The sequence below is a fragment of the Schistocerca cancellata genome, chromosome 9 (assembly GCF_023864275.1).
Source record: "Schistocerca cancellata isolate TAMUIC-IGC-003103 chromosome 9, iqSchCanc2.1, whole genome shotgun sequence".
NCBI classification, from domain to species: domain Eukaryota; kingdom Metazoa; phylum Arthropoda; class Insecta; order Orthoptera; family Acrididae; genus Schistocerca; species Schistocerca cancellata.
In genome coordinates, this window is record NC_064634.1 from 382902461 (window position 1) to 382928148 (window position 25688).

General features: G+C 37.3%; 1 protein-coding gene across 2 annotated transcripts in view; it reads left to right on the top strand.

Moving 5' to 3' along the window:
- The window catches only part of LOC126101042 (anoctamin-5-like), a 398169-nt gene that overhangs the window by 14806 nt on the left and 357675 nt on the right, over positions 1 to 25688 (top strand). Inside the window, exon 2 of one of the 2 annotated variants that reach the window (XM_049911707.1) lies at positions 18824 to 18910. The exons of the other annotated variant lie outside the window; for it this stretch is intronic. The gene's annotated coding sequence lies outside the window, so the exon portion shown is untranslated. The remainder of the gene's footprint in view (positions 1 to 18823; positions 18911 to 25688) is intronic. 2 annotated transcript variants of the gene reach the window in all.

A 25688-nucleotide genomic window follows, 5' to 3' on the forward strand; every position in this document is an offset into this window, starting at 1 on the left:
GACATATTTTTACACAGAAATTATATCATATTTCTTAACTTAGTCCTGTTACACATCATAGTGAATTGTAAAAATATGATGCATGGAACATACAAAAAGTAACAAAACCAAACCAAAGTAAAAATTAGACAGAATTGGGGACAAGGCATGGATAATTTCTGAGCTCTAAGCATCTTGTACGTAAAGAAGACTCTATTTCTGAGTGCAAGCTGTAGTCAAGAGTAATATGTAGTGTCACAGTTTTGTTGTCCCATAGCGGAGCGTCAAGGAGATGCCGAAAAATCTGAACTGGTAGGTGCTTCAAGTTAGACACCGCTGTTTGTTCCATGAAAGCCTACTTAAAAGCATCAAGAACCATCATTAACTGGGAAATCTAGGAATATACTGTGAACCACTACATATCACCTGCGTAGGTAGAGTGGAAAGTAATCAATACCATGCACTTTGCAGTCATTTGCAGAGTGCAGATGGGGGCAATAATAATAAAGTTATTGTTACTAAATATCCATGTAAGTTCAAAGTAAAACTGAGGTTGTTAAAAGCAAAGTGGTGTAAGTTTCAAAATATGATTGTGAATGTTTGCCTTTGTTTGTGTGTCATGGTCCCATATTTTTTTTTTTATGGCAAACAAATCTCAAATAATATTGGTAATCTCTACTTTTTTAATTTTTATATTTTTAAAGTTTCCATGTTGCTGAACTAGAGACCATGCCACAATTTAAATTCTTTTTCTCTGTTCTTTTCTTTTCCTCCAGCAATCTTTCATCTTTTCATCATGTTTACTTCAGACGACATTGCATGTGTTCTTTTATTGCTTCTGCCTTGGAATCCTAAATTTAACACTTGCTTCTAAAAATATCCCCTCCTGCTGCTTCTTATACTTTGACATATGTATTTTTAAATCTTTTTTAAATTCACAGATCCAGCTGGTTACTAATTGTTTTTCACAGAGGTATTTGAAGAATTGTTTTGTCTGCCTCTTTTCATTCATCCTGAATAAATGTCCAAAAAATATAATTCCTCTTTTGCTTATTGTTCCTGTTAGTTTTTCTATATTTTGATATACTTAATACCTGCATCTTAATTTCCAGACTTCTGTGCTTCTTATTCGGGCTAAAATTTTCCTTGTGTTTCGTCTCTCTAATATTTATAGTTCGTTTAATTTATAACTCAATGTTAGGCATTCACTTGCGTAGAGACATTCTTGTTTCAACACCATGCTGTAATGCTTGTTTTTGCATTTTTGTGTGCACTGTGTCTTGTAAATATTTTTTCGTTATTCCATATGGCCTTTCGATTTTGTGTTTCCTTTCAGTTATGGCAGATTTTTCTAAACCATAATTTTCTTGAGTTATTAATTCTAGATACTAGAAATTTTTGTCCTTTTCTATTTGACAAAAGTCTGTTTGTATAATTTAGGTACATCTTTTATGTTGCTTATAAATATGATTTTCTCCTCAGTGATTGTTAAACCTGTACTACTGGCTATTGTTCCAAGAAACTGATTTGTATTTGTTTGTATCTGCTAGAGGAAAAAAGAACATACCCATGAAATTACAGATGCATCTCTATAACATCGGTATGCTGCAGAATTCTTTAACATATTCCAATTTTGATACAATGAAGTTCCTTGAGACAGAAAAGCTTCTGTCCACAAACCAGCACAGCTTTAGAGAGTATTTCTGTATAAAACTCAGCTTGCCCTATTCTCACATCATATCCTGTGAACCTTGGATGAAGGGCAAGAGGCAGATTTCATATTCCTAGACTTCTGAAAAGTGTTTCACATGTGCCCCACTGCAGATGGTTAATGAAGTTGCAAACACACAGAATAGATTCCCAGGTATGTGAGTGGCTTGAAGACTTCTTGAGTAATAGAACCCCATACATTGTCCTCAATGATGAATGTTCATCAGAGACAAGGGTATCACTGGAGTAACCTAGGGGAAAGTGTGATAGGCTGCTCTTTTTCTCTATGAATAGGTGTACCACATTTCTTGGGCCTAATCCAGGACATATTACTACATTCTTGAGATCCAACCCAGAATATAGTTTTGAGATTACTTAAATATCTTAACACTGTATTGAAACATTAAACTTTATTTATTCAGTTGTACTTTTCACTATGTAATCTACCCCTTTTTTTAGGTTATTTTTTAGTCCAGTTGGTTTCATCTTCTTGTACTGATGAATATCATCAGGTCTCCCATCATTTGCACCAGTACTTGAAGAAGCAGTGGGGTCAAATCCTGAGTGGTTCGTTCCAAGACTCGTCTGTGTTTTGAAAGCAATATATGAAGACTTTCCTACTGGCTTGCTAGGCCTAACGCAAGAAAGGATTTTCTGTTGGGGTTGTCTCCCTTAGCCGTTGGAGCTTCTCCTCCACCACAAGGCAGTGGTTCTCTTCTCATTTAATCCCCAGAAAGGAGGGTTGCCTCATCTGCCAGCTACGCCGTTCCGAAGTCTTCCTTCTCCGCCATCGCTGCCATTAAGGTCTTCACCCATAACCCTGGGCATGGGTTCTGTGTTATACCCCGCGGGATTGGGTCCCTGCCTGAACTCAGCCATCCTAGCACTCCGGCCTACTGAAGTGTAGGATGCCCATCCCCGCGACGTGGACGCGCCAGACAAGAATTACCCCAATGGGGGAATAGGGAAGGGCACCCTACCTCCCTGGAGCTGGGTTAATGATTGTGTATGGTGCCACAATCAACTTTTTAATGTTGTGATGGTGGGAATGAATAGGGCAGTTAAAGATATAGTAAAAGAAAAAGACAAAAAGATGATTTTTGCAGATGATATGGTAATATGGGGTGATAAAGAGGTAGATGTACAGTTACAGCTTGATGTGTGGAAGGAAGTAATGAAAAGGTATGGATTAAAAATAAATAAAGATAAGAGTGAAGTAATGGTATGTGGAAGAGAGAAAGGGATCAACGGAAATATTACCTTGAATGGAGAACCCCTCAAAGTGGTAGAAAGTTTCACTTATTTGGGGAGTGAAATATCTAGGGATGGAAGAATAACTAACGAAATTAATAGGAGGTTACAGAAGGGAGGCAATTTCTACCAAACAAAAAACACGTGATTTGGAATAATTAAGTTTCAGAAAGAGCAAAACTCCTTATGTATAAGACTTATTACATCCCTATTGTCACCTATGGTGGAGAAACATGGACAATGACAGAGAGGGACTGGAGGAGACTGCAAGCAGGGGAAATGAAATTTCTCAGAGCAATTAAGGGAAAAACAAGAATGGACAGAATAATGAATGTAGAGATTAGAAAGGACCTTAAACAAGAAAGTATGAGAGAAGAAATTGAAAGAAAGAGATTAAGATGGTATGGGCAGAGACTCCCCAAAATTATGGAAGAACTGAAGATGGATGGGAAAAGACCTAGAGGGCACCCAAAGAACACGGTGGACAATGGGAGTGAGAATATCTGTAGAAAGGAGAGGAGTGACCTGGCAGCAAGTGGAGGAAGAAAAGTGGTGGGAGGACCGAGCCAAATGGAGAGGACTCATCAGCACCCAGAACCGGCAGTAGCTGGAGCGGGATTTGGATATAGATAGATAGATAGATAGAATCTACCCCTCCTTTCTTTGATGTTGTTACTGTCCACTATGGTAAAGTCTTTTCAGAAGATTGGAGAGGAGTAAGATTTGCTATAAACTTTTTGCTTATCTTTTATTGCACAGTTGGCTCCTGTTCTTTAAGTCTAGGGGTCTGATTCTTGAAGCTGAAATTCTCACATTTTAGGTTCTCATGGTTCAATTGATCTAAATAATTTTGAAGAGTGTCGTTGCAGAATTTTTGTTTTTATGATAATTTATTGTCTCACATTTTACTACATCACACTGTCTTTTGAATTTTCACTTTAACAAAGCTGAAATTGCATTGTTAATCCAATACGGCCGATCACATCGGAGGCATGCCTACTACTACTTCACTCTGCGGCAATAACAAGATTCCAAAGGGCTTACAATTTTTCTGGACAAATGAATTTCTATTAGTTTAGATTATTATTTTATAAATGAATACAGAAATAAACATAATAAACAGAACTAGATTGCATAATTAAAAATAGGAATTTTAAGTGTGCCAAATAATTTGCGATGAAATGTTTCTGAAACAAATAATTTTAACTGTACATTCAGAACTAGTATTTATCGATTATAACATCCAAAATAAAGTAATTCCTTTTCATAAATTTTAACTTGAAATATAACATATTGTGTATACATTTAGATTATAGTTTTCAGAAAAACAGCTGAGATAATATTGATCTGTCCAAAATTTGAAAAGTGTTACTGGTATCGACCACTACTGTTGAGGAAAAGTAATGCTAGAGGAGGATGTCCCTTTACAACTTTTTAGAGATAGTTTGTGCACACTCTAAATTAAAAATAGATCTGATTAAATAACTATGAACAATTCTTATCTCATTTTTATTTCTCTTTCACTTCATACCAACAAAATTACTTGAGTATTATCACCAATGTAATGAACCAATTTTTCTTGAAGTTTGTATTTTTTCACACACTGCAACCATACTGAATCAAAATTTGAGCAGTTACACATGACACTTTATCTAAATTTGAAAATTTAACTTGAATTCCCTCCTTCAGAGTTTCACTTCACTTCTGTTTGAGCTGTCCATAATTAATGGTACATAGTCGATTTTTTTTCCAGAGAACAAACTGTTTTACCAAATATAAATATCAAAATAATATTAAAAATAATTACCTCAGGTTTGGTTCTAGCATATGAAAATTTTGGGTTCTATATGTATTTATAGTACAAGTGTATGGAAGAATGGATAAACCTGATGAAGGAAGATAACAGAGAAAGTAAGAAAGTACTATATCGAATGGTCAGAAGTATGAGAAGAGGTTTGAGAGAGGGTGTAAGAATGATGGATATAAATGGGAAAGAGGTCGATAATAAGGAGGCACTGAAGATAGTGAAGAAGGAGTACTTTGAGAACCTGCTAAATCCAAATGGACAGGAGATGAGGATAATAGACTAAAGGATTAGAAGTAAACTCAGCAGTGGCGGGGAGGTGAAGTAAGAAATGGAAATGGCACTGCACCTTCCCACCACCACCTACTCCAGTCCTGTAGCCCGGAAGGTGTACACGATCAAAGGCAGAGCCATGTGTGAAAGCACCCATGTGATTTACAAACTGACCTGCCTACACTGTGAAGCTTTCTATGTGGGAATGACCAGCAACAAACTGTCCATTCGCATGAATGGACACAGGCAGACAGTGTTTGTTGGTAATGAGGATCACCCTGCGGCTAAACATGCCTTGGTGCACGGCCAGCACATCTTGGCACAGTGTTACACCGTCCAGGTTATCTGGATACTTCCCACTAACACCAACCTGTCAGAACTCCGGAGATGGGAACTTGCCCTTCAGTATATCGTCTCTTCTTGTTATCTGCCAGGCCTCAACCTCTGCTAATTTCAAGTTGCCACCGCTCATTCCTCACCTGTCTTTCAACAACATCTTTGCCTCTGTACTTCTGCCTCGACTGACATCTCTGCCGAAACTCTTTGCCTTTACAAATGTCTGCTTGTGTCTGTGCATATGCGGATGGATATATGTGTGTGTGCGAGTGTATACCTGTCCTTTTTTCCCCCTAAGGTAAGTCTTTCCGCTCCCGGGATTGGAATGACTCCTTACCCTCTCCCTTAAAACCCATATCCTTTTGTCTTTCCTTCTCCTTCCCTCTTTCCTGACGAGGCAACCGTTGGTTGCGAAAGCTTGGATTTTGTGTGTATGTTTGTGTTTGTTTGTGTGTCTGTCGACCTGCCAGCACTTTCATTTGGTAAGTCACATCATCTTTGTTTTTAAATATATTTTTCCTTCGTGGAATGTTTCCTTCTATTATAACCATATATATATATATATATATATATATATATATATATATATATATATATATATATATATATATATATATATATATATATATTGTGAGGCTACAGTGAAGATTTCTAGCTCTTTAAATAAGTGTCTCCAGGATGATCTTGGATGAGCTCCAGTAGTTATTCTGATTACATGCTTTTGTGCAATGAACAATCTTTTACTCAATGATGAGTTACCTCAGAGTATGATGCCATACGAAAGCAGAGAATGAGAATAGGTGTGGTAAGCTAATTTACTCAGATGTATATCGCCAAAATTTGCAATGACCCTAATAGCATAAGCAGCTGAACTCAAACGTTTCAGCAGATCCTCAGTTTGTTTTTTCCTGTTCAACCCCTCATCAATGCATACACCTAGAAATTTTGAATATTCTACCTTTGCTACCGATTTCTGATCGAAGTCTATATTTATTAATGGTTTCATTTCATTTACTGTGTGGACTGTATATACTGTGTTTTGCCAAATGACAATCCTTCTTACTCCCTTTCTTGAATATAATAAGAGCCCATTTGCAGAGAACCACTTAATGATTTTCTGAAAAACATCATTTACAATTTCACCAGTTAATTCTTGTCTGTTGGGTGTGATAGCTATACTCGTATCATCAGCAAAAAGTACCAGCTTTGCATCTTCGTGAATATAGAATGGCAAGTCATTAATATACACTCCTGGAAATTGAAATAAGAACACCGTGAATTCATTGTCCCAGGAAGGGGAAACTTTATTGACACATTCCTGGGGTCAGATACATCACATGATCACACTGACAGAACCACAGGCACATAGACACAGGCAACAGAGCATGCACAATGTCGGCACTAGTACAGTGTATATGCAACTTTCGCAGCAATGCTGGCTGCTATTCTCCCATGAAGACGATCGTAGAGCTGCTGGATGTAGTCCTGTGGAATGGCTTGCCATGCCATTTCCACCTGGCGCCTCAGTTGGACCAGCGTTCGTGCTGGACGTGCAGACCGCGTGAGACGACACTTCATCCAGTCCCAAACATGCTCAATGGGGGACAGATCCGGAGATCTTGCTGGCCAGGGTAGTTGACTTACACCTTCTAGAGCACGTTGGGTGGCACAGGATACATGCGGACGTGCATTGTCCTGTTGGAACAGCAAGTTCCCTTGTCGGTCTAGGAATGGTACAACGATGGGTTCGATGACGGTTTGGATGTACCGTGCACTATTCAGTGTCCCCTCGACGATCACCAGTGGTGTACGGCCAGTGTAGGAGATCGCTCCCCACACCATGATGCCGGGTGTTGGCCCTGTGTGCCTCGGTCGTATGCAGTCCTGATTGTGGCGCTCACCTGCACGGCGCCAAACACGCATACAACCATCATTGGCACCAAGGCAGAAGCGACTCTCATCGCTGAAGACGACACGTCTCCATTTGTCCCTCCATTCATGCCTGTCGCGACACCACTGGAGGCGGGCTGCACGATGTTGGGGCGTGAGCGGAAGACGGCCTAACGGTGTGCGGGACCGTAGCCCAGCTTCATGGAGACGGTTGCGAATGGTCCTCGCCGATACCCCAGGAGCAACAGTGTCCCTAATTTGCTGGGAAGTGGCGGTGCGGTCCCCTACGGCACTGCGTAGGATCCTACGGTCTTGGCGTGCATCCGTGCGTCGCTGCAGTCCGGTCCCAGGTCGACGGGCACGTGCACCTTCCGCCGACCACTGGCGACAACATCGATGTACTGTGGAGACCTCACGCCCCACGTGTTGAGCAATTCGGCGGTACGTCCACCCGGCCTCCCGCATGCCCACTATATGCCCTCGCTTAAAGTCCGTCAACTGCACATACGGTTCACGTCCACGCTGTCGCGGCATGCTACCAGTGTTAAAGACTGCGATGGAGCTCCGTATGCCACGGCAAACTGGCTGACACTGACGGCGGCGGTGCACAAATGCTGCGCAGCTAGCGCCATTCGACGGCCAACACCGCGGTTCCTGGTGTGTCTGCTGTGCCGTGCGTGTGATCATTGCTTGTACAGCCCTCTCGCAGTGTCCGGAGCAAGTATGGTGGGTCTGACACACCGGTGTCAATGTGTTCTTTTTTCCATTTCCAGGAGTGTATATTAAGAACAGCAGAGGACCCAGGACTGAACCTTGCGGCATCCCATTCTTGATTGTTTCCCAGTTTGAGAAATCACCAGTTTTTTGTATATTATGTGAACTGTTTATTTCAACTTTCTGCACTCTTCCAGTTAGGTATGATTTAAACCATTTAAGCACTGTCCCATCCATACCACAGTACTTGAGCTTATCTAGAAGTATTCCATGATTTACACAATCAAAAGCCTTTGATAGATCACAAAAAATCCCAATGGGTGACTTCCAGTTACTCAGAGCATTTAATATTTCATTAGTGAAAGTATATGTAGCATTTTCCATTGAAAAACCCTTCTGGAAACCAAACTGACATTTTGTTAAAACTTTATTTTTACAAAGGTGTGAAGCTACTCTACAATACATTACTTTTTCAAGAATTTTGGATAAGGCAGTCAGAAGAGATATTGGGTAGTAGTTGTTGACATCAGACGTATCCCCTTTTTTATTCAGCGGTTTAACAATGGCATACTTCGGTCTATCTGGGAAAATACCCTGCTTCAGAGAGCTATTGCATATGCGGCTAATAATCTCACTTATTTCTTGGGAACAAGGTTTTATTATCCTACTGGAAATGCCATCAATTCCATGTGAGCTTTTATTCTTGAGAGAGTTTATTATCTTCCTAATTTCAGTAGGAGAGTTGGGTGGAATTTCAATTGTATCAAATGGTGTGGGTAAGGCCTCTTCCATTAACTGCCTTGCTTCTTCTAATGAACATTTAGATCCTATTTTCTCTACAACATTTAAAAAATGATTATTGAAAATGTTTTCGACTTCCAGCTTGTTGTTTATCAAGTTTCCAGTCGCTTTGATGGTGATGCCGTCATCCTGTACTCTTGGTTGTCCTGTCTCCCTTGTAATAATATATGTGTGTGACTGTTCAGGCTAATCTTGGATGTATGGCAAGCCAGTCTATATATATAAATGATTTGATGGGAGAGTGAACGACCACCTGTGACAGTTTGCTGATGATGCCATTAGTAATGCATCAAAAGTGAACCCCGTAGTATATGTGATAAATGCTAGGGAAAAGGAAGATAATCTGCTAGATTTTCAGAGAGTACAGCATAATTGCCGGCACATGTCATGCAGTTTCCTTCAGTACGCAGCTTCTTTCTTCCAACTTTAATTATTGACACGTGATACTGTTTTAATTTTTCGTTCAGAATCTTTACTATTTCTTCATACACACAGTTTAAGAAGACTGGAGATAAGTCTTTCAACTGTATTTATTTAAATAATAGAAATTTTGCACATGAACTTTACTTTTGAGACAGTGTCTGTAAGCATTTCACAGAGTACATTTGCCAATTTATTTTTAACATCAAATTCTGAAATTTTGTATCTGGAATTTCCCTATCAACAGAGTCAAATGCCTACATGAATGAAACCCACAGATATTACAAATATGTCTTTAGAGTTCAGAAGTCAGTGTCAGATTATGAATTTCATATTGAATCTATGCTCCAAGCTGAATCTGCCTTTTCTAAAGCACCCTAGAAATTCCTTTTATTGTTGACTGTGATTTTTTTCAGAAGAATTTTTATAAATACTTGATAAGCAAACATAGTTATTTACTTCTTTGTTTTCACCTTTCTTATGAAGAGGATTTATTAAGGCAATTTTCATTTCTTATGGGATCTTTTCTGTTTTACAAATTTATTCAAAAACCCTTTGCAGATATTTTATAATATTTGTTGACTATTTTAGAAGTGCAGCTGTTATGATAGTTTCTTTGCCATTTTTAGTTCATTGATGGTAAAATGTGTAGGTTATATATCCAAGAGAATCTTCTGTTTGGTTAATGTACATGTTGATTCATTACACAGTACTGAATATCATTGAAGGTTCTCTCTCATGGTGGAATTTACAGAATGAATGAATAGATGAATGTACATAATGCGAGTTATTTCTAAGAGCACAAAATGCCAAGTCAAGATCATTAGTTTATTTACTGGTGACCCTGTAGGAGTTCATTATCCTGTTACCAGTACACTGCAACAAATTTTACACATAGCTACGTTTAGTATATGACATTTAATATCTGTTTCTACGTGTTGTGAGTTAGCTGTACTCAGCTATCATCAGATCTACTGGTATATCTTTTATGGTTGTGTTTGGGCTATAGATTAGAAAGCTTGTGACAGTGTCAAACATTATAGTTTTTGAACAATCCTTTGAAATTATTGGAAGACCCTGAATATAAGATCAGAATCCTAATAATCTCAGTAACCTTGTGCAACTCCACATTTTATGGCTGTGTCTCCCCCTCCTTTTTCTGAGTTTACTTTCATACGAGTGGTACAGTTTGTAAATGTGACACTTCACTTCTCATTCTGAAGATATGACTCAAGCCATGCCAGATGAATGGATGGCTTTATTGACTCAACATTTTTGCTTACCAAGCAAACTTTTTGGTCCACTCTATGAAAGACCATTATAATTTCACAAATACGCCAACAAGATGTGATTCAAATAGGGTTGTCACTACAGACATTCCTTTGATGCAGCTAAATGGAGAGGCAGTTAACAAATTAAGCTTTGAAAAATGAATAAGCATTCTACTGTGGGCCTCTTCCTAAAAAAGGACCTTTTTTCAAAAGAAAGGGACTCTTTCTAAAAAAAAAAAAAAAAAAAAATTGGATGAAAAGGGGATGAGTGAACAGAGTCTACAGTTATAGGTGATACCTTCTATTCCTAGAAGCTGGTCTGGGCATCAAATCCCAGTCTGCGTTTTACCTCTTATTGATGTGGAAATTCATCAGAAATAACACATGGTTTGGATTCCACATAAAACTGTCAGTCCTCTTTCCCCAGTTGGATAACTGGGTTAGTTTAGGGTCACCCAGGTCACCAGAGTGGTGTCCAATCAAAAGACTTGCACCAGGTCATTGAGATACACAGAATTATTATTAACCGGTAACATTTGATACCACAGTGACAAATTAATTACTGAATTTGGTGGTTGATAATGTGTCACTTTTGCAATATCTGTTGCCTGAGAATTTGTTTCCATTTGCTTCAACATTTTCAATGGTTTTCTACTTAACAATGTTCCAAACATTTTGCTGTCTTTAATTTCTTCTAGTTTATTGTAATGGAGTTTTAACTTATTGATATAAATTCACCATACAAAATTTCTATCAAGTACTTACTTTCATGAAGTGAAATTTTTAGTATTTTTAATAGACACATATAAAAGTACATGTAACTATCCTAGCTTTTGGAACTATTAATCCCTTCATTGGAGAGAGAAGACTGATAGGTTCTGGAAGAGTTCCTTCATTGGGGAGAGAAGACTGATAGGTAATGGAAGGTTAAAATGGAAAACACCAAGGTGAAATAAACTGACATGTTATGAGGATGAGGGAAGACAAAGATGAAGAGGCAACAGAGAGTATAGGATGTTAGGATGTCAAAGACAATTAATTGGTAAGCACAGTCCAATCCAGCAATAGAGCACAGTAAGAAGTAAATATGGAGTAAGTGGAAGAGAAGTGAAATGAATGGTGTAATTAAAACATAAGCGGTAAAAAGGAGATGGGGACTGGTGATGAGGGAAGTGAAGGAGAGGAGAATGAAGGTGAAGAAGTAAAAAACAGTAAAGAAAATAATGAAAGGTAACCAGGGTGTATGCGATCCGGGACAACTGAGAGATCCGGGAAAACCCCGGGAATTTTTTCATCTGGGAGAAAACCGGGAAAAACCCGGGAATTTTTTTAGAATTCCGGGAATTTTTCATTGTTGTAGTTTTCAGTTAAATTTTTGTGATTTTGGCTGGTAAGAATTGATACTCTAACAAAGGATATTACTGTATCCCGCTACTGCAGAATAATTCTGCCATAACAAAACATGAACAAGAGAAAAAAAGAAAATGGAAATGAAATTTAAGTTGCAAAGGAATTGCGCCATATACAACAACAAAACACAGTGCTCAGACAAGTGTCTGCCAACAGCAAAGTGTGTCAAAGGCTTTAGAAAGACAATGCTTCATAACAACAAATTGCCTCCGATGAGTGTGACGTGACAACTGTTTAAATTAGATTCGTTTGAGCAGTTACGGGTGGGCTCTTAGGCATGCGCAGTTGCTTCTGGTTACAGAAATGTGGCTAGGTGCCACTATCTAGTATTTTCCCGGTTCGGAAATATCGTAGATCTGGAGCTGATGCACAGAGTAGTCTGAATTGTGGTGGGGTGGTGGGTTGTCTCTAAGTGACCTGTGTTTATGTTCAGTCATTTTGCTGTTTCCTCTTCATTTATTGCTCTCATGTTAAATGAAAACAAAACGTATTTTTGTGGCCAGGAGCTAGTAAATGAATTAAAATACGTTCGCATACTTACGGAAGGCTAAAATATGTTATTTGTTTCAGATTTTATTTCCACCTTTCTGACAGTCCAGTGTGAATCGCCTTGCAGAACAATGAAGTTAATTTTGTCAGTTTGCTAAAGAGATTTGGCTTTTGTTAAATCTTTTCCACAGAGGCAGTCAATTTATTTAAAACAATGTGTTTAATTTCACACTGTTGGCTAGTTTCAACCGTTCACTGCATTTCAAGTGCACACATGGCATTATTCCATAATAAAGAACGAAACATGAGATAATACAGTACTGGTAAACCAAGAAATCTGGACATACGAATATGCACTTTAAGCCAAATTATGCATTTTAGTATTGTTCATGAAATTCCGATGCTCTTGAAGTATCCTCTGATGTCTTGTTTCTTCTATGTCATAATGTAAGATCTTTTAATATTTTACACGTAGGAATATCGGGTTTCCTGCGTCATCGTAGCTGTGCAAGTGTGGTGACGCCTGTTATCTGGCACTCTTAGGCAACTGCTGAAACAAACGTGGAAAAAATACTGTCCATTCGCATGAATGGACACAGGCAGACAGTGTTTGTTGGTAATGAGGATCACCCTGTGGCTAAACATGCCTTGGTGCACGGCCAGCACATCTTGGCACAGTGTTACACCGTCCGGGTTATCTGGATACTTCCCACTAACACCAACCTGTCAGAACTCCGGAGATGGTAACTTGCCCTTCAGCATATCCTCTCTTCTCGCTATCCGCCAGGCCTCAATCTCTGCTAATTTCTAATTTCAATTTTCCGCCGCTCATACCTCACCTGTCTTTCAACATCATCTTTGCCTCTGTACTTCCGCCCCGACTGACATCTCTGCCCAAACTCTTTGCCTTTACAAATGTCTGCTTGTGTCTGTGTATATGCGGATGGATATGTGTGTGTGTGTGCGAGTGTATACCTGTCCTTTTTTTCCCCTAAGGTAAGTCTTTCCGCTCCTGGGATTGGAATGACTCCTTACCCTCTCCCTTAAAACCCAAATCCTTTCGTCTTTCCCTCTCCTTCCCTCTTTCCTGACGAGGCAACCGTTGGCTGCGAAAGCTAGAATTTTGTGTGTTTGTTTGTGCGTCTATTGACCTGCCAGCGCTTTTGTTTGGTAAGTCTCATCATCTTTCTTTTTAGATGTATTTTTTCCACGTGGAATGTTTCCCTCTATTATATTCATAGTATGTACTTAGGTCTCTTGGATCATGCTATAGAGCATGTTTGGCAGCTGTGTACTGGCGTCTCCAAGAGAGAGGATTCTCACATGCCCATTCATTTGCCCAATCACAATGGGAGCCATTTCCAAATAAAATAATGTGCATTTGAGACACTTTAGTTGGTGAACAATGTGTGTTTTTGCAGGTCGCTAACCTTTGATGCATAGCATTCATCACCTGTGGGTCTGGAGTATGTGGTGTAATGGGTGTGTGCATGGGTCAGGTTTTATAGTGAGGACAGTTGCAGGGGTAGGAACCGTGGAGTAGAGATATGATTTGGGAATGTTATATGTTGACAAGGATATTTTGTTGGATCGGGAGGATAGAAGGTAACAGTGGGTGTTGTGAAAAGAATAATCAGCTCTTAACATGAGAGGAAGGTATTGTACAGGAGATTTGTGTAGGAAAAATATTTGTGGGCTAGTTGTGGGAGAGAAAAGCCAGTTACTAACTGTTGGCATAGGTGTTGGACAGATCCAGTGGGAGGGGAGGTAGGCTCAAGGGAAGGAAGCTTTTGCTGTGGATGGAGTATCAGCTTGTTAGGACTGGCATAAACAGCATTAATTCTGTAGTATTTCTGGAAGCTACTTGTGCTCACAAGGAATTCTCCATAACTTACATATGTGCATTAGTCTTAGAGTGTATCAAACAATGGAAAGTCCAGAATGGACTAACAATATGGAAAGGATAGATTGTTGTTTTGTACCACATAGACAAGATACTGAGTCACAGACACGCACAACTGAAAAAAATGCTAGAAATATTTAAGCTTTCTAACAAAGTTGTTTGTCAGAAATGGAACTCACATTTTCACACAACTCACACATACATGGTTACTGACTTTAGGCACTAAGTCCTGATTCCGATCACATCTGACATACAAGTCTGAAATATGAATAGAAAGTTCATACCCCTATGTCTGTTATGTTGAGCTTTGAAACCAAGATCAAAATCCTGTCTGATTGCTTTGTCATTGCAAGTGTGTGGGGTAGAAATTTTTCTCATTTATAGCTCAAACTCAGCATTGATTTTAACAACTGAACAGCCTACTGTATCAGCCTTACATATATAATATTATGATTAGTGTAATTTTTGTAAAATAGTGAATACTAATGTGATAGTTATAACATTAACAATCAACTAGATGAAAGTTTGGAACTTTATTTTATAGTTCTTTCTGCATGTACATTTTACAAGGAGCAGAGTTACATATTCTTCAATGAATTGACCTTTTCACATATGGTGACTCAAAGTATTAGCATACGATAATTAAGAAATCCACATATAATGTTTTTTCTACTGTTACCAGAAACGATGCATGCCTTTATCCATTTCATCTGTTTTAAACAAAATATGTGTTTACATTCTATAGCTGTTACTAGTCCAGTTCAGATACTAAACCAGTATATCAAAATGACATATCTTGTGCAGCAAAGATAACAGAAATTGTGCATTTAATACTAAGCACCCTTTGAGTTTAATAAGTCAAGCCATCAAATCATTATAACACATAGGAACTCTAAGGTTTGTTTTTGTGTTGAAGCAGTATCATATTTCATTGTGAGTGTAATTCAGATTTGACTTTGCTATATAGCAAATAGAGTAAGTGCAAATATTTGAATATGTCACATTACATCACAACAATAGACTTAGGACTTAGATTATTACTTCTGAGAAGTAGGAGCTAAATGTTTTTCTTTCGAGCACAGTCTAGTACATGTTAGACTGTGTTTCAAGTAAAAACAAACAATTATGACTTATCATACAACAGTTACCCGTACTACAACATTATTGGTCAAAATTGTTTGAAATGGTGGTTGGCATTCCACATCTGCATCTACATCTACTTTGCAAACCACCATGAAGTGCCTGGTAGAGGGTTCATCCATTGTACCAGTTATTAGGGTTTTTTCCTGTTCCATTTACATACAGAGCCAGGAAGTTTGAATGCCTCTGTGCATGCAGTAATTATTCTAATCTTATCCTCATGATCCCTACATGAGTGATACATAGGAGGTTGTAGTATATCCCTAGAGTAATCATTTAGAGCCGGTTCTTGAAACTTTGATAATAGACTTTTGTGGGATACTTTACGTCTGTCTTCAAGAGTCTACCATTTCAGTTCCTTCAGTGTCTCTGTGACATCTCCCATGGATTAAACAAACCTGTGGTCTGTTTACATTCAATATCCCCTGTTAGTCTTATCTGGTACAGGTCCCACACACTGGAGTAATATTCTAAGATGGGTCACACAAGTGATTTGTAAGCAATCTCTTTTGTAGACTGATTGAACTTCCCCAGTATTCTAACAATAAACTGAAGTCTACCACCTGCCTTATCCACGACTGAACTTATGTAATTATTACATTTCATATCCATACAATATGTTACACCCAGGTATTTGTATGAGATGGCCAATTCCAACAGTGACTCACTGATATTATAGCCATAGGGTACTAGATTTTTTTCATTTTGTGAAGTGCAGAGTTTTACATTTCTGAATATTTAAAATAAGCTATGCTTTCTTCCCCAACTAACACTCTTCTCCTGGAAGCAACAGAAACATCTCCGCATATTTGCAGAACAATGCTGTGTAATCATTATATTCTACAAAGAGAGGCAGATACTTATCATTCACTGATAAAAAATGAGAAAAGCTCTCTCAAACTGGGAATTACAGAAATTTGAGGAAACAGCAGTTTTATATCTACAACTGGTCTGAACTCTTGAAATGTTTGCAAAACAATATACACTGACCTGAAGTCCATCCAATGTTCCTAAATTAGTATTACAGCTCTTTTCAGTATTCCTGCTACATATGTCGATTGTTCTAGCAAAGGAAAAGGGTATGAATTGTTTTCATCTACTTTGTAACTGTAAGAAAAGTTGGCAGGATTACATAAATCTTATACAGTTGGTTGAAAAATGGACATGAAAGATTATACAGGTTGCACTTCCTTCTTTCCACAGACTGCAGAAGAAAGGAAGTTTCAACTACCATGAGATGCTTCAATATTTCTAGCTGACACAGACACCATTATACAGACAATAAAATACACAGGATTCCTCAAAATCCCCAGGGCAGTAATACTCACTGACCCACAATGCATTCTGAAATCAATAAGTTACAGCAATTATAACAAAAAAAAAAAAAAATTACATCCCTAAAATATTTAATTAATTTATTGATTTATTGTGACTTTTGGCCTGAAGGCCACACAGCCATCTCCTATTATTTTGGACATTTACAGAGTGAGGTTGTATATTTATCAAGAAATTTCAAAATTAGTTTTAAAACTGCTATATTGTTTTGATGAAGGAGAGGTGGTATAGTAATTGGTAATGATTGATGACACTGGATTAGTTGCTGCATGAAATCAGTTTGCTGATATGATATAGCTTACATTCAAAAAATTCCCAAGCATGTTTTCAGTGAAGATGGCTAGGGAATGGTCCATAAATAAATCTCATGCATATAATGGAGCTTACAATTTGTTTTAAATTCATAACATTCAGTGATTCTTTCACAGCAGAGGGAAAAATCCTAAGCAGTTAAAGCTATGCAAATATACAACTGTTTCTAGACATTCAAGGAAAATAATAGCTTTCATTGAGAGAATGTGTCTCAAGTCACAAATCTTGCCCTGGCCCCTTTCATAAAAATGCGAGCTGGAGACACCTTAGTGTTAACATGATGAAGTAACAATTGCTGATGTCAATCACACCCTGTTTCAGTGCAAGCACTGTTAGACTGTTAGAAAGGCAGAGTCAAATTTTTAAAGGAGGTCCGATACCTGGTCACTGCCAGTCACTTTGCACTATCCGAGTTCTTGGAAATACAATTAGGAGTGCACATGATGTCATAGCCAGGTTTATAAAACAAAATGCATCAAAATGTAAGAGAAGTGGTGGCCATTGAACTTAATTCATGGACGGAATTAACTGCTTTAAATAAATGAGTGATTAGATGTTAAAATACTTTAAGTGAATACATACATCGTTTACAGTCTGAGGATAAATTCATGAATGTATATCCCAAAACGTATGCATGGTGAAGGTCAAATATTATGTTGCTTTATTGTCAGTCATTTTAAATGTTGATGGCTAAAAAGTGTGTATGCTAGAAGCCAAAAATAAATAAATAAATAAAATACATTATCTTTGAAATACTGACAAAAAGCAATGGTATGCAAACTGCTAACAGCTTATAACTGCTAAATAAAAGAATAGAACCTTTCAATATAAATGAATGATTTTTATAAGTATAAACAAATTATGTCCAGTGACAACTTACGCTCGATTAATTTCTTTGAATGTACAGTTTGGTGTTAGATTCAGAACCCCATAATAATCAACTTCCTTCTTCATTTCTTACTAAATTCTTGATTCTTAGAAGCAGTTATTCACAGTTACACAGTAAATTCTCAGCCAAGACAAGCTCAAAAATCAGCCACCTTTCCAAGACAAAGAGACCTTAGAAAACAATCGCAATGGAGATGAACATTTTTATAATGCATAGTTGTTTATATATGATTGTGGTTAGTTAATTTCCCAGCACTGTAGGAAATGAAATTTATTTAGTTTTGTGTAATGAAGATTATTATTCTTTAAAGGATGAGCTTGTCTTATGCATGCATTTTCCTGTGAGTTTCTTTGAATATATAATTCAAAGAATAATTATAATCAGATAATAATTCTACTTAGTGAGCTCAGCTGATATTTTTCATGCCTTCAACTAGGATTGAGAAGTGGATGTGAGATAAAGGAAAGAAAATTTTTTAGGATATCTGAACAGAATGATATCAGGACATGAACTGAGCAGTTTTACATTTTGTCTAATTGGTAGACATGGTCATGCTATCATCATTTCTCTGTGCAAGATACATCACAGAAGAAAACAAAGTTCAAAACCAAAATAAAATTGAGGAGATTTTCTACATGACTAATGCTTAATATTAAGTCTGTTATAAAAGAATTTGCCAATTTGCGTATATTAGATAAATGATAGCTGGTGGAGTAAGAGTCTGTTTCTTGACATCTCTGTAAGTCTGTTTTCCTGTATCCCAGTCAAATGTCAAGAGTGACTATTTAACTGTGTGAGATGTGTAACACCTGTTTGACATTTGTAATTAATGTATCTACTCTTATATCTAATCTAGAGTGAGATAAAGTTATCAGTATACTAATCTGTCCTTGCAGAACCTGTAGCAGGATGTTTCATTCAGTATTGAAGTTTAATGCTCAGCATACAGTTCATGTCAACTGTGCTTGGTGCAAAGTTCTCAGGTGAGTTTTTGTTTTCTGCTGTTTTCATAAACAAGAACATTTTTGGATATATGTCTGTATCAGAGAACAAAGGTACTAAGTTGTAGACAAGACTGATTACTATTTTAAAATTCTTCTGAAATTAATTCTACTATCTGAACACCTCCTTCACACAATAAACTATATCCCCTATTTTTTGTTGTTTGTGATTGTAGAAATTCACTGAAGCAGCACAGTAGAGAAAAGTTCACAAAGTAAACTAACTCAGTTCTCATGACACATTGAATTGGCAGTGTTAACCACACAAAGTAGTAATGGGAAAACACGGGCTAGAACTTCTATCACTCTGTAAATGTAACAATCATATGAACCCATGCACTGTTAATTCCATCAACACCTTCTTGATGAAGAAATTGAGTTTCTTTGAAACCTGCAATAATTTGTACAAACATTAGTTGTAATGTTAAATAAAATTGAGTTTATAGAGCAGTTATATGTACAAATGAACATAAATTTAAATAATTTCTGTGTTTTCTTCATTGTGTATAGCATTTTGTTCTTTACTGATTTCTAAAGCCATAAACTGGCTTGGGACAGTAAAACCCAGTGGGTAAAAGTAATAAGTAATGAACAGTTTCCCATATTTTTAATGCATGAAAGTTATTAATTTAAGTTGATATTCACTTCTTAATAGCTGTGATCCTAGAAAATATCATTCTGTTCTCGGTGTGATATCACGTTCCTAAAAAATTAAAGCCCCTGTCTCATTTTATGACCACATATGCTACATAATAGAGAATAAATATTTTCCTGTGTTATCATCAAAACTATTAGTGTTCAAAGTAACACATAAGTAAACAGTCTGCAGTATTCTTTAATGTCAAGTTGTTAGCTTGACCACATTTGGGTCCATCATTTGCATGGTACATTGTCCTATAGACCAGCAGAGGATGGACACAGTTAAACATTTGTAATGACAAAGTGAGACTAAACTCACAAAAAAAAGTTGCTTATCTTATTTTCATGATCAGCTCATTTGTGTGATCATATTATTGCTAGTAATATGTATAAATCATAAATTACTTTCTGAAATGGCCTGAAGCTACTTTTTGTAGATTATTCAGCTCTTGTGAACTTTTACAACTATGGACCTGATCCATTTTTGTCTTGGTAATGAGTGAAATAGACTTGAGCAATACTTGTTCCCTGATATTCTTTAATTTATTTAAAGAATGAGCTGTGGCTGCACTGAATTTAGCTTTGGTTAACGCCAGACTAGTTCAAAATAAATCACTTTTTAGGTACAATTTTGCGTTGCTTTCAATGTAATGTCAATGTTTGTTGATTTTGCTCAAATATCAGTTTGAAATAATATGTGTATTTAATAAATAAAACACCAAATTTTGGAAATATGTTACATGGCAGTTGTCTGGGTTCAATTTTTGAAACAATTGCAACTGTATGTCTGCAATATTAAGAATATGTTTATTGACCTCAGTTGTGCATCAAATATTTCTGTTCTTAACTGAAATTGAAACAGAATGCATAGGTATCTTTACACTATTTACTGAAGACATATATTCAAATGTAGTAGCAGATAATCTCTTGGCGAGTCCTAGTTCAGGTTATTCTGGGTTCTTGTTTGCAAGGATCTTACCCGGTTTTTCTTAATAAGTAAGTCTCTATGTCAGTGCCTGCTTGTTTACCATAGCTAGAGTCCATTATAGTAGTCTTATGGGCACTTGCAAATAGACATCTTTCGTTACAGTATGGGCTGTTTCTTTTATGATCAAATCTCTAATCCACGATACAATCATACATTCAGTATTTAGTATAACAGAAACAATCAGTCTAGATTGCATCTGATATTTATTTAGTCTGGTAACTGATTTCAGTCAAACATGACCATCTTCAGACCACTAACTCTTGGTGATGTGTGGAGCTGATACACAGAGGTGCTGTATGTACCAAAAGGTACCACTCAACAACTGCTACCTTTCAGTATGTACAGCAGCTCTGTGTACTGGCTCCACATGTCACCAAGGAGTAAATGGTCAGAAGATCATGTTTGACTGAAACCAGTTGCCAGAATAAATACATATTAGTTGTGATCTAGACTGACTGTTTCTGTTATACTTCATTCTATCATTCGTCCATTCATTCATTCATTCATTCATTCGTTCGTTCACGTGCTGTATTCCATAATGTTATTTCAAATGGAACCTACAGGGACATGGAATGCATCACACTATACATTAGCAGGCAGAAGCAATCGATTTAAGCTGAACATTCAAATTACAACTAGTGCAGATCTTGACTGGAGTTTGCATACTTGTTGCAGATATTGTGATGAATTATTGAAGGGGAAGTTAATAATGTGCTCTTTTCTCATATTTATGAGTAGCTGGTAATATCCAATTTCCCACCTGATGTCTCCTGGCAACCTATTAAAGATTTTGGCACCAGAAAATAAACATGCAAATGACTTTCACTCCCAGGATTGTGCTTGTGAACTTCACTGTTTTCCTAGATGTCACTTTCATTATTAACCACAAATACCATTATGGAGTAAGTATAGTGGCAGATGAATGTAAGAAGCTCAAGTTATCTGAAGAGTTCTTTGCAATGTGCTAGGTACGCAATATTCTTACTATGTGCTTTTGAAGAATAAATATTTATTTAATCTTAGCTGTATTTCCATGCAAAGATATGCCACAGGTTGGTATATTAACTGAAAGTATGCAATCCAGACTGGAAGGCAGCACAGTGAAATAAATTTCTAAGTGCAAAGCCAACAGAACTGAGCTTTTGGTTCATTTCTGTGTTCTGCTACCTTCTCAGGTTGTTACCAGTCAGATATCTAGAAATTTCACATATGGCATTTCATTTAGTTGAATGCCCATTTACCTCTACTCTAAGTAATTTCTATTTGCTTGGAATGACATTGTATGGGTTTCAGTAAGATTAAATACTATAGAGTTTGCTACCAACCGTTTGTCAGCCTGTATCACAATCCTCTTGGCTTTGTTTAATATGGATGTGGTTGGACCCTTTACCAGTATATTGAAATCATCAGAAGACGTGACAGTGTCTGAAGAGTGTTGCAGTGTCTTTGGTAAACCATTTGTGTACATGAAGAAAAAGCACCAAAGTTTGTGAGACACCAAATTTCAAGTTTCTCCACCTTGAAGTTAGTTCCGTCCCCTTACTAATTAATTAACATGATTTTCTCTTTTCTGTTTTATATATTTGTTTGTAGAAGCCATCCGTTTTATAATTATAGGCCATATGCAGTACTCATCTATACAGTCTTCAATAAAGCATGCACTTATGTCCATGTTGATGCTTTTCTAACCCAATCTGTATCTCTCCATGCTGGTTCTTTATAAGAATGACTGCTGTATAGATGATATCATGCAAAATCCTGTCTTATTTGGTTTCAGCTTCTTGTTAACAACACATAGAAAGGCTCTCTTGAAATAGTAGTTTGATTGTGCTAAATATCATACATTCACCACATGCTATGGTATTTTTGTATTCCTGTGCATCTATTAACTGCAGATAGTTTAAATAATTCTTCAAATATCGAGCAGGGCTGCTGATCTGCATACAAGAGGATGGATTGCAACAGGCTGGTAATGCATGTCACCATTGAAGTGTAAAATTGTGAGCATTCCCTTAAATATGATGAGTGTCACGTTTGCAATTGTTAATGCACAGATTCTGTTCATCTGAACTGTTCTTAATATTTCCATTTAATATTTTATGTTCTTCTCAGTTCTTCCTGGTTAATAGGCTTCAGAACACCTTCAAACATTAAATCGGTTATCAGTAGCCATCCATAGATGTCACGATCTGTTGCAGACTTAATGTACCATTAGTTTAAGATTCTAGTTTGAATCATTAACCGAATTATTTTACAGCCATGACTCTTGGCTACCACTTTCAAAGCAACTAATTATCACTGTTAAGATATCACCAATGCGACTAAAGCACTTCTTTCAACGTAGTAAGTTACAAGTCACTTCCTTAAGCTATTAATATTTCTCATTAATAGCTTTTGAAAATTGATTGCCTGTGTAGAATAAGTTCATAAATAAAGAAATTCCTTTTAAAATCAGTCACTAATAGAGTTGTGCAGTGTTAATCAGTTTCCAGTAAACTGGAAAAAAAATATTTCTTTTCTTGCCATTATAGAGGTGGTACTCTTCTTAAAAGATGTACTTGAAACAAGTTAATGAAGACACACTGTTATTAATCACACACTGATTGGTTTTACATAAATCACTACAGTTGAAAGACTTTTTCCAGATGATTTAAGATTGATAGGTAATTCATAATCTTTTTTGAACATTTTGTTATTAATAGACAGCATAGTAGCTCAAGACAATAAATACATCTACATCTACATCCATACTCTGCAAGCCACCTGACAGTGTGTGGCGGAGGGTACCTTGAGTACCTCTATCGGTTCTCCCTTCTATTCCGTCTCGTATTGTTCGTGGAAAGAAGGATTGTCGGTATGCTTCTGTGTGGGCTCTAATCTCTCTGATTTTATCCTCATGGTCTCTTCGTGAGATATACATAGGAGGGAGCAATATACTGCTTGACTCTTCGGTGAAGGTATGTTCTTGAAACTTTAACAAAAGCACGTACCAAGCTATTGAGCGTCTCTCTTGCAGTGTCTTCCAATGGAGTTTATCTATCATCTCCGTAACGCTTTCGCGATTACTAAATGATCCTGTAACGAAGCCCGCTGCTCTCCGTTGGATATTCTCTATCTCTTCTATCTTGGAGTCTATAAGGATCTCATCAATATCCCATTACCACAAACATGAAGTCAGCATCAATGAGTGGCAAGGGTAGACTGGGTTCACTTTTGTGGCACTTGTATCCTCTAGCTGGGGGAAGAATTCAGTGATTTGGATACTCCAGATGAACAGGCTGCCAACAGGGCTTGTCTAAAAAGCACCAATCGAGATTGATCCAACATTGGTAAATCAGGACCAAGCCACAGCACTGATGGACCAGCCATTATGTAAGCCAGACTTCCGTAACTGAAGGAGGATACGATAAGGATTTTGTAGAGCTATAAAAACATGGAACAATCCACACTCTTGGAGGTACTACTCAGGTAGCATAGGGTTTTGAGTTTTAACTAGCACTTCAGTAGGAGATAATATACATGTGAAATAGCACAGTTAGTATGATGCCAAAACCTAGCCCCATAAAGTACTTCTTGACTAAACTAGGTATCTCTTAGTGTTGTTAGAGCTCTTGGTGCAGCTGTTTACTCTGTTGCAAACTTTTGGTGCCCTTTGTTCAGTGATCCACACTGCCAATTGCTACATTGTTAGAACACCACTGGATTGCCTTGCCAGGAACTTGCTCATTCAATATGAAACAAACAAGAAACAGGCAAGAAGAAAAAGATATTTTTAGTATACACATTACATATAGTGTACATTACATAAATGAACAATTAACGCTTGTTACGTACTTGATGTCACCCAAGTGGATAATAAGGACAGTGCCGCTCCTTACAGTTAGGAGCACTGCAAACTCCACTCATGTAAGGGGATTCATATTAATACTGTAATGACGTACACAGTTAAAGGCCTTAGAAAGTTTACAGGAAATGCAAAAAGGTTTATTTTTCTTGTTTAGTTTTATTAGAACTAATTTTCTGACATCATACATTGTTTTCTTTGTAGAAAACCTTCATGGATGGCAAACTGAGCAGTTGTTAAAAAGGTTGATGTCAAAAATGTGGTTCCATATTCTACTTCGACATCCATTCTCTGCAACATACATCCTTCTGAGTCTGCTTAGGGTCTTTATTCTCGGTCTCCCTCTACGATTTTTACCCTCCACACTGCCCTCCAATACTAAACTGGTGATCCCTTGATGCCTCAGAACATGTCCTTCCAACCGACCCCTTCTTGTAGTCAAGTTGTGCGACAAATTCCTCTTCTCCCCAATTCTATTCAGTACCTCTTCATTAGTGACGTGATCTACCCATCTGATCTTCAGCATTTTTCTGTAGCACCACATTTCAAAAGCTTTTTGTCTAAGCTAGTTATTGTCCATGTTTCACATCCGTTGATGGCTACACTCCATAAAACACTTTCAGGAAAGACTTTCTGACACTTAAATTGATACTCGATGTTAACAAACTTCTCTTATTCAGAAACACTTCCCTTGCCATTGGCAGTATACACTTTATATCCTCTCTACTTTGCTCCCCAAATAGCAAAACTCATCCACTACTTTAAGTGTCTCTTTTACTAATCTAATTCCCTCAGCATCACCTGATTTAGTTTGACTACATTCCATTATCCTTGTTTTGCTTTTGTTGATGTTCATCTTATATCCTACTTTCAAGACGCTGTCCATTCTGTTTAACTGCTCCACCAGGTCCTTTGCTGTCTCTGACAGAATTACAATGTCATCAGCGAACCTCAAAGTTTTCTTTTTTCTCCATGGATTTTAATTCCTACTCTGAATTTTTCTTTTTTTTCCTTTACTGCTTGCTCAATATATAGATTGAATAACATCGGGGATATCCTACAACCCTGCCTTACTCCCTTCCCAACCACTGCTTCCCTTTCATGTCCCTAGACTCTTATAACTGCCATCTGGTTTCTGTACAAATTGTAAATAGCCTTTCGCTCCCTGTATTTTACCCCTGATACCTTCAGAATTTGAAAGAGAGTATTCCAGTCAACATTGTCAAAAGCCTTCTCTAAGTCTACAAGTGCTAGAAATATAGGTTTGCCTTTTCTTAATCTATCTTCTA